We start from the raw sequence: 8,633 nt of genomic DNA, 5'->3' as shown, positions 1-8,633 counted from the left end.
ACTACAGTATAATATTAAATAATAACAAAAACAATATATAAAGATTATGGGACATATTAAATGGTATTATTAAAAATAGTTCGGGACAACAAAGTTATCCTTAACATTTAGTTGATAACAGCATAAGAGTGGATAATATGGATGATGTGGTCAACAGCTTTAACAATTTCTTTGTAAGTGTTGGACCAAACCTGGCAGTAAAAATCCCAGATCCATCGCCATCTGAAGATTGAAATGATAACCTGATAGAAAGGAATCCAAACTCAATGTTCCTCACAGCAGTGAAGGAAACGGAAATAATAGATATTGTAAATAAATGTAAATACAAAACATCTACTGATTGCATTGAAATTGATGAGACAATTGTAAAAAAGGTTATTGAGGGGATCTCAGAACCACTAACATACATCTGTAAGCCATAATTTCTAACTGATAAATATCCAAACAAAATGAAAATTGCTAAAGTTGTGCCACTGTATAAAACTGCAGACAGACCCCCCACACTTCACAAATGACAGGCCTGTTTCTCTACTTCCACAATTCTCAAAAAATACTAGAAAAACTATTCAATAACAGATTGGATACATTTTTAAATAAACATAAATTACTATCGGACAGTCAATATGGATTGAGATCAAACTGCTCAACATCACTGGCCATAATTGGCTCAATTGAGGAGATTATGAATACAATAGACAATAAACATTATGCAGTTGGAGTCTTCATAGATCTTAAAAAAGCCTTTGACACAATTAATCATAACATATTTCTCAACAAACTGGAAAGGCTTTGGATCAGGGGGGTTGTATTGCACTGGGTGAAAACTTACTTAAGAGACAGGAAACAATATGTGAAGTTGGGAGACTATTCATCGTCATGCTTGGACATTGCTTGTGGCATCCCCCAGGGGTCAGTATTGGGTCCAAAACAGTTTCTTCTTTATATAAATGACATTTGCATGGTATGAAAAATATTAAAATTAATACTATTTGCAGACAGGGGGAATTTAAAGGAACTACTGGATATTATTACTTTAGATGTGAACATTAAAAATGTGGTTTGACAAAAACAAACTAAAATCATGTTATTTGGTAATTTTAAAAAGAGTACTCAAGTACAGATACAGGTGGACAGTGTTGACCTCAAAATAGTAGATAAAAATAAGTTTCTTGGTGTAATAATAGATCCCACATAAAACATGCACACAACAAGCATCAAGAAGCATTTCTGTACTCAATAAGTCAAAACACATTCTGGAACAAAAATCACTAGAAGAGGGCTAATCAGCAGGTTAACTGAAAACACCTGTGTGGGTGTTCAGGGCCTTTAAACGCTGTGGTCTGTCACCTGCATTGAGGCTATTACCGAAACATGGCGTCCAGACTAATTTCTTATAAATGTTGATAATGACATTTAGCATGCCGTGTAGGCCTATGTCACAGCCAAATGTGCCCGACATTATTTTGTTAAAACCACCACATTTAAAACAGTTTTAATCTTCTCTGAACTCTGTTTAATGTGACGACGCTGAAGTTGGCTTGCAGTTCGCAGCTTCCTGTAATGCATGTGCAGGTTAATTTGGGGAATAAGTAGTGTATTTAACCCTATAAATTACAAACAAGTAAACAGCAAACAAAGTATTACCAAGTAACTAACACAGTAAAGACCTGAAATTAAGACATAAAGCAGCTATCATTTATCATTTTATAACAGTGTTTCAAATGATAATGTGAAAGGGGGTCGCTCGTAGTGATCAACCTACAGAGAATAATCATCTTTACCGTTTTATTTTACTCTGACTGCTCTCATAGGGTCACTTTGAGTCACATCAGGAAGCAGTTTTCAGAGAACAATCTCATACACTACCTTTTCATCACCAAACAGCAGACAGACACAGTAACCAACTAGCTAGTTAACATACACAGTTAACATACAGAGCTTTTAGCAGCTTAAGAGCCAGATATTTCACTCAGGAGGTGTAGGGAACAAAAACATTCATCAGGGGGCCACAAAATGAAAATAATGTTGCTCTGTAACAACTTTTTATATAAATCAGCAGCTGAACGGTTTACGGTTTCAAGTCATATCAATTTTAAAAGGTGATATGTCAATGTTGTTGCTGTACTGCTGTCCCAAAGTGGCAGAGGAGGAAAAAGTTCATTTTGAATACTACCACGTCCATTAGACACGTTAGACACTAACCTCCCAGCCTTGTTCTCCCCGTATCTCTGCCGCTTTGAAGATTTGCTTCACAGCTCTGGGAATGACACCCCTGTAATCTCCACCTCCTGTCTAGCCATAGGCAAAGCAGCAGACATTGTAGCAATCCAATGCTGACTGCACCAGCGGTGAGATCTCTTCGACGACCTAAAACAACAAAATCAACATGAATTTGTTTTTTATAACAGCCACAAATTATTCATGTGTCTTATTGTAAAACATTTATTTGTATTTCATTTGTATTTTTTCACTCTTTCATACATCGTAAATCTTGATACATGTTGTTTACCTCCTGTTGTGAAGTCTGGGGCCCAAACACCCGGTCAAAATTGAAGTTGTAATTCTTGTGAGTGTCAAACCTTTTGCCTGTGTTGGGACCGGAAAATATGGTTGAACACTGTCTTGTGGAAATGCCTCAGAGCATGTGGCCTCTAAGACAAAGGAAGCCACGTGAGGCCAGCCACAGTCCTGGAGCCTTCTCAAACAAAGAGATTGGGGCCTACAAGTAATTCTGAAAGCCACCTCCATGTGAAAGTATGAAACCACGAGGGAAAGTTTCAAAATGGCTGAGGGTCAAAGAGTCCGGAGTTCCCATTGGCTGGCGGAACCTGAACGCAACAGGGTTCCCTGACCAGCTGGCTGAAACTATAAAACTTCCTGTCACTCTCTCCGTCTTTCCACTGCCGCGCCAGCGGCTACATGGACAAACGAATGGACACACACAGTCATAACGCTCCGTTTCAGCACCATGGACAGCCCTCCTCTGTTTTAGTAATAACGCTGTTTCAGCACCATGGACAGCCCCCCCCTCTGTTTTAGCAATAATGCTGTTTCAGCACCATGGACAGCCTCCCTCTGTTTTAGCAATAATGCTGTTTCAGCACCATGGACAGCCCCCCTCTGTTTTAGTAATAATGCTGTTTCAGCACCATGGACAGCCCCCCTCTGTTTTAGTAATAATGCTCTGTTTCAGCACCATGGACAGCCCCCCTCTGTTTTAGTAATAATGCTCTGTTTCAGCACCATGGACAGCGCCCATCTGTTTTAGTAATAATGCTCTGATTCAGCACCATGGACAGCCCCCCTCTGTTTTAGTAATAATGCTGTTTCAGCACCATGGACAGCCCCACCCTGTTTTAGTAATAATGCTCTTTTTCAGCACCATGGACAACATCATTACATCATTTAATCTCTCTTACTGGTTTGTGTCCAAGGAACACTACAAAAACGTTTAAAAAACGTTTCAGAGCGAGTCACACTCTTCTGACGGCGCTTTGCTATACAGTATATTTACTAATATGCTCCGCATCACCAATGTTGTAATGAAAATTGCCGATTGCAAAAAAACATAATGCGACACAAAGAATGTAAGAGCATGTCCACGATGGGTGACGTTAGTGATATGAGGACGATAAGGTATCTACTGAACTGATAGACTGGGAAGAAAAACCATACCGCTCAAAGTTATCTGGAAATGAAAATACATCTATAGTCGGGCCCAATATCATCTCCAGACGTATGTTTAACTCCCTCTATATATCTGCGAAGTAATACAGCTTCTTCGTTAATGGGATCATCGACAAAAGGAAATGCCATGTTTTGAAAGAATTAAATGTTTTATAGTCTGTCTAACTAGTTAATAAATGCTTTATAGTCTAATCCTTATTCTTACCAAACGTTATATCAACCTGTTGGTCGACTATTTGACTCAAATGGAGATCTGTTTGGCATTATATATATATATATATATATATATATATATATATATATATATATATATATATATTCTGTGGTTTGTGCTTTTCAATTGAGAAACGGAATCAAAATAGAAGAATAAAGTGTTATTTCAATAAACATTGTGGAGACATGGAACAGAGAATGTTCTGTCGGGTCATATCCTTTCACATATGTTTGACACACGTGTGTGTGTGTGTGTGTGTGTGTGTGTGTGAGTAGCTGACTCCCAGGGAAATGTTTTAGAACATAATATGTTGGACAACAGCATCATCTAGTGACCATTTAAGAGTATAGAAATAGAAGTAATATAACACACATAATGAAATGACAGTCTGAGATGAAGAAAAGAATGATTAAAGAAGGTAAACCAACATACTTCAGATGACTGATGTAGTAGATACGTAGTTACGAAACACGTGAAGGGGGCCAAATGTTAAATGTTATAAGAAAAACAAAATGGATTTTCATTTTAGATATTAAAGTAGCATATTCAAATGCTTGTATGAACCAGTACAGACTGTATCTTAATTGAGTTTATTAGTTCAGAATGTGGTGGACAATCCCTTTGATTAACTGTACAGTAAAAGGAGCTTTAGCCTCCAGGGATAATGTCCAGCTGTAGTCCCCTGCCAGCTGAAAATCATCCTAAAATATAACGGTTAACCAATTAAAACAAGCAGCGATGAACGGGCCCTCGCACCACGTGCACGTCGGGGGTCTATGACCGTCGGACACTGCTAGTCAACCAATCAAGAACAAAGAACTAAAAAACTGGTCTAATGAAATAAACTCAAACTAAATGAAGACTGTGTGGACTCAGCAGAGATAATAATTATGATCTACAGGATAATCAATATTTGAAAAGAAATAGAGAATGCCTGAGAGATTTACTGTATCATATCCCATAATGTCTTTACCTATGTTTCCCTTTACATATATAAAGATATTTCCAGCATAAAGTGATGCAGACAATGTAGAAATAGGAGCAGGAAATAAAGTGTTTAATGCTCACAATGTTAGGGAGCGTTAATCACAGTAAATACTACAGAAGGTAGTAACTCAGAGTAACTCAGAGGATACTGGCAGTAATCAGAGTAAATATTACAGAAGGTAGTAACTCAGAGGATACTGGCAGTAATCAGAGTAAATACTACAGAAGGTAGTAACTCAGAGTAACTCAGAGGATACTGGCAGTAATCAGAGTAAATACTACAGAAGGTAGTAACTCAGAGGATACTGGCAGTAATCAGAGTAAATACTACAGAAGGTAGTAACTCAGAGTAACTCAGAGGATACTGGCAGTAATCAGAGTAAATACTACAGAAGGTAGTAACTCAGAGTAACTCAGAGGATACTAGCAGTAATCAGAGTAAATACTACAGAAGGTAGTAACTCAGATGATACTGGCAGTAATCAGAGTACATTCTACAGAAGGTAGTAATTCAGATGATTCTGGCAGTAATACTGACAAACACACAACCCTCTCCTTAAAACAAAAGCATCTGGAAAATGGTATTAATAAATACTGCTGCAAGATGCAACTTAAGAAAACTTCCAGTGTCAGGAAAATCAATTCTAGTGAACAATCAATAAGTCCCAAACTCTGTAGGATAGTGGCAGAATATTTATTTGGTTTTAAAGGACAGTGCATTCCACCAAATATCTTCATCTGTCAGCGTTAAAACATTCAAAATCAATGTTAAATCATTTCAGAATAAAGAAGCAGAAGATTTTAACAAGAGACTGCAGCCTTTAAGTATTTTACTGTTGAGACTGGTTCTGAGATCAGTTTCTAAAAAGGTATGAGGGGGCTGTCTTTGGTCTGATTCTCCAGTACATCATGCAGGAAAACCTCTTCTCCGAGATCTTGGAAGATTATCAGATGAATGTAGTCATCTCCTCCAACATGAACCTGCAAGAACAAAAGAGGAAAATGAGACGGCTAAAAACATGTATTCATGTTGATCTTGTGTTGTTGAGCAGTGAGGATCTTCTACACACACACACACACACACACACACACACACACATACACACACAGAACACACACACACTCAGTCCTGCCATGGTCCAACTGTATATCACTAATAATTCAACCTGTATATTAAATACACATCTATTTACCTTGATGATGAAGTTGATCTAATGGTGGGCTCTGGCGGCAGACTGTATTCTATACATCTTTGCGATTCTGTCAAGGGACGTTGAAGTTAACAGAGAAGTCAACTGTCTGATTTTATGTGTCTCAACTGTTTATCACATAAGGGGGGGTTACACTTTATATAGAGTACCCCAGGAGAGCTACACCTGACATGTTGGCTGGAGCTGTATGAGTAACAACAACCCTTTTGTTCCTATTATGAATTCCTTCCCAAATTATATTTGAGGATTTTCAACAAGGATGTTTCAAAAGTGCAAAAGTGGGACCAACAAACTCAATTTAATACTGAAAGAAATGTGGAACATAATTTGGTATTCTACATAGATAATGTATACTGTATATATATATATATATATTTGTGTGTGTGTGTGTGTGTGTGTGTGTGTGGTTTATACACATTTAGACTATAGGTGTGTCTCAAATCGCGCAATTCTGTACTTATACTAGCTATTTGAGTACACTCAATCTGTCACTCGTCGAAGTGTGGTAAATGCAGTGCACTACAAGTACCCGGATGGTGCACTCATAACGGTCAAAAAGTTGAGTGTGGATCGATGGACACTTTCCACCCTCAACGGTCGCCATCTTGGCTACGTAGCGGAAGGGGCGGAGCTAACAAAAGGTGAAAAACTTTCGATAATGGCGGCCGAATACGCGACAGCGAGACCCACGGAGTATTACAAATGTAAGTTGAACATTAGTCTTTTGCTATACTTGTATAACATATAAGCCACCTGTTTATGTATATTTGGTTAATTTTGGAGTCGGTGATGATTTTTGTACCGCGAATTATAACGTTAATTTGTATCGTAATTTGATGTGCTATCAAGCTAGCTTTAGCTAACCTTAGCTAGCTAACAGCGGCACAGTTTAACCAAAGAAGTTACGGGTACGTCTATAATCTTTGGTTTAACCACTGGTAAATAAGTTATAACCTAGCTTATGTTACATGTGTTGTGGTATACGGTTGTTTGTTGTGTTAAACTATCGTCCTCACTGCAGATGATTTTAGCGTTAGATGTGTGATCTTGTAGATATACATTAAGCTGCGAGCGTTAGTAGTAATGTTACAGTACGTTAATGTATGCTATGTTATAACGTATTAACAGTGCTGTTTGTGTCCTGACTTATATAATCGTTAGGGACACAGACGTGGCCGTCAATGCTGCCAACTTGAGGGAAGTCCTCCTCTGCTGGAAGGCCAACGACCTGGGGGAGGAGAGAGAGGATTTCCCTGCTGGTCTGGTGGACAGCACGGTGCACAGTGGCCCGGGGCATAGCAAAGGCTCTGGGTAACCCACGGTAACAGGTACCGCTGGCGAGCCAAAAGAGAAAGACAAGGGCCTCGATGACGGGTCCCCAGCCATGGTCACACGCCGTGCCGAGGATGTACCGTTAAAGGATCCCCCTGGAGAGTCTGAAGTCCACCATCATATCACTTTCCCCATCAAAGTACAGGGCCAGCAATGAATAGAACAATGGGATATATTTAAATGTCTATTGGGTTGCCTCTGCTTTCACTCTTGTATTGTCACTGTAATTAATAGCTATTGCAATAAACACCCTTATATAAACATATAATATGACTATTTTCTATGTATGTTCTTTATGTCAGTTGGACACCATTTGAATTGCACATATTTTGCTAAAATAACTAAAAATGGCCATTTTGGGTTATTTTTTACAATGAATTAAGAGCAAAAGTATGAATATCATCATACCGGTAAGTCTACGGTTGCATCAAACAGAGGGCAAAAACAAGCAACAATAACAACAATCACATTCATTTTGATGAACAAAGCAGAAATGTATTTTTCACGAGTGACAACAGTGTTGGGAATGCTCTGCCTTGGGTACAATTCACAATTTCACAGAAGAAGAAGAAGGAGGACTGAGATGTTGTGATGTCATTTCCTGTAAGTACATAAGGCAGTGCGCGATTTGAGACAACACTACCCCGTCAAATTTTACGCACTATGCAAGTAAGTACGTAGTGTACGAAGTGCACTTCAGTTAGTACACTAACGGAAGTGCGCGATTTGAGACACACTACATGTTAGTAGTACTAACGGTGCAAAATGATTTGAAATGACATATTTCTTTAAATGAAAAAACTTCTTTTTGCATGAGGGAGGACCCCTAAACCCCCCACTAAATACGTACCCCTAGGTCTCCCACAAACTGAGGGAAAACAGTATGTTTAATTACATATTTTATATACTATTTTAGGTTGGATATATTTATTCACTACTTGTTGTACATTCTTTCCTGAGTTTATTTCTTGAGTAGTGTTATTTTATTTTACCACAGAAATTGGGATGTTTTGAGAAAGCTTTAATCAAACATGAATCCAAAGTACTCATGGTTGAATTAGTCATTATTTTTTGCTTACAGGTCAGTTTCAGTTCAGACTTTTTGACACCACACCTGAGTCTGAGCCTGAATCTGTCTGATGCAAGATATCGTAACTAGACATGTGACTTTGTGTCAGTGCTCGTTTTACACACACACACAC

At 38.4% G+C, this 8,633-nt stretch overlaps 1 long non-coding RNA gene across 1 annotated transcript; it reads left to right on the top strand.

The window, feature by feature from the left end:
* The first annotated feature begins 6,585 nt into the window (after positions 1–6,585).
* LOC118495485 lies at positions 6,586–7,699 on the top strand. Its single transcript, XR_004897925.1, has 2 exons — positions 6,586–6,803; positions 7,261–7,699. It is a non-coding gene; the product is annotated as an uncharacterized LOC118495485 (long non-coding RNA).
* Positions 7,700–8,633: the final 934 nt, after the last annotated feature.

This window comes from Sander lucioperca, chromosome 7 (genome assembly GCF_008315115.2).
Source record: "Sander lucioperca isolate FBNREF2018 chromosome 7, SLUC_FBN_1.2, whole genome shotgun sequence".
NCBI classification, from domain to species: Eukaryota; Metazoa; Chordata; class Actinopteri; order Perciformes; family Percidae; genus Sander; species Sander lucioperca.
Note: the sequence above shows the minus strand (reverse complement) of the source record. Positions and strands in the feature narration are given on the sequence as shown.